The sequence below is a fragment of the Arachis duranensis genome, chromosome 1, assembly GCF_000817695.3.
Source record: "Arachis duranensis cultivar V14167 chromosome 1, aradu.V14167.gnm2.J7QH, whole genome shotgun sequence".
Classification (NCBI taxonomy): Eukaryota; Viridiplantae; Streptophyta; class Magnoliopsida; order Fabales; family Fabaceae; genus Arachis; species Arachis duranensis.
In genome coordinates this window covers 43,367,881-43,368,122 of record NC_029772.3, presented here as the reverse complement: position 1 = coordinate 43,368,122, position 242 = coordinate 43,367,881, and positions in this window count along the sequence as shown.

Here is a 242-nt window from a genome sequence, read left to right as displayed (position 1 = left end):
TTGGAATAGAATCCCTTGATTCTTTTGCGCTTGTCATCACGCCCAGCCTTCAGGAGTTTGAAGCTCGTCACAGTCATTCAAACCCAGAATCCTACTCGGAATACCATAGACAAGGTTTAGACTTTCCGGATCCTCATGAATGCCGCCATCTATCTAGCTTTTACCACGAAGATTCTGTTGGGGAATCTAAGAGATATGCGCCCGGCCTAGAGTAGAACGAAAGTGGTTGTCAGTCACGCGCG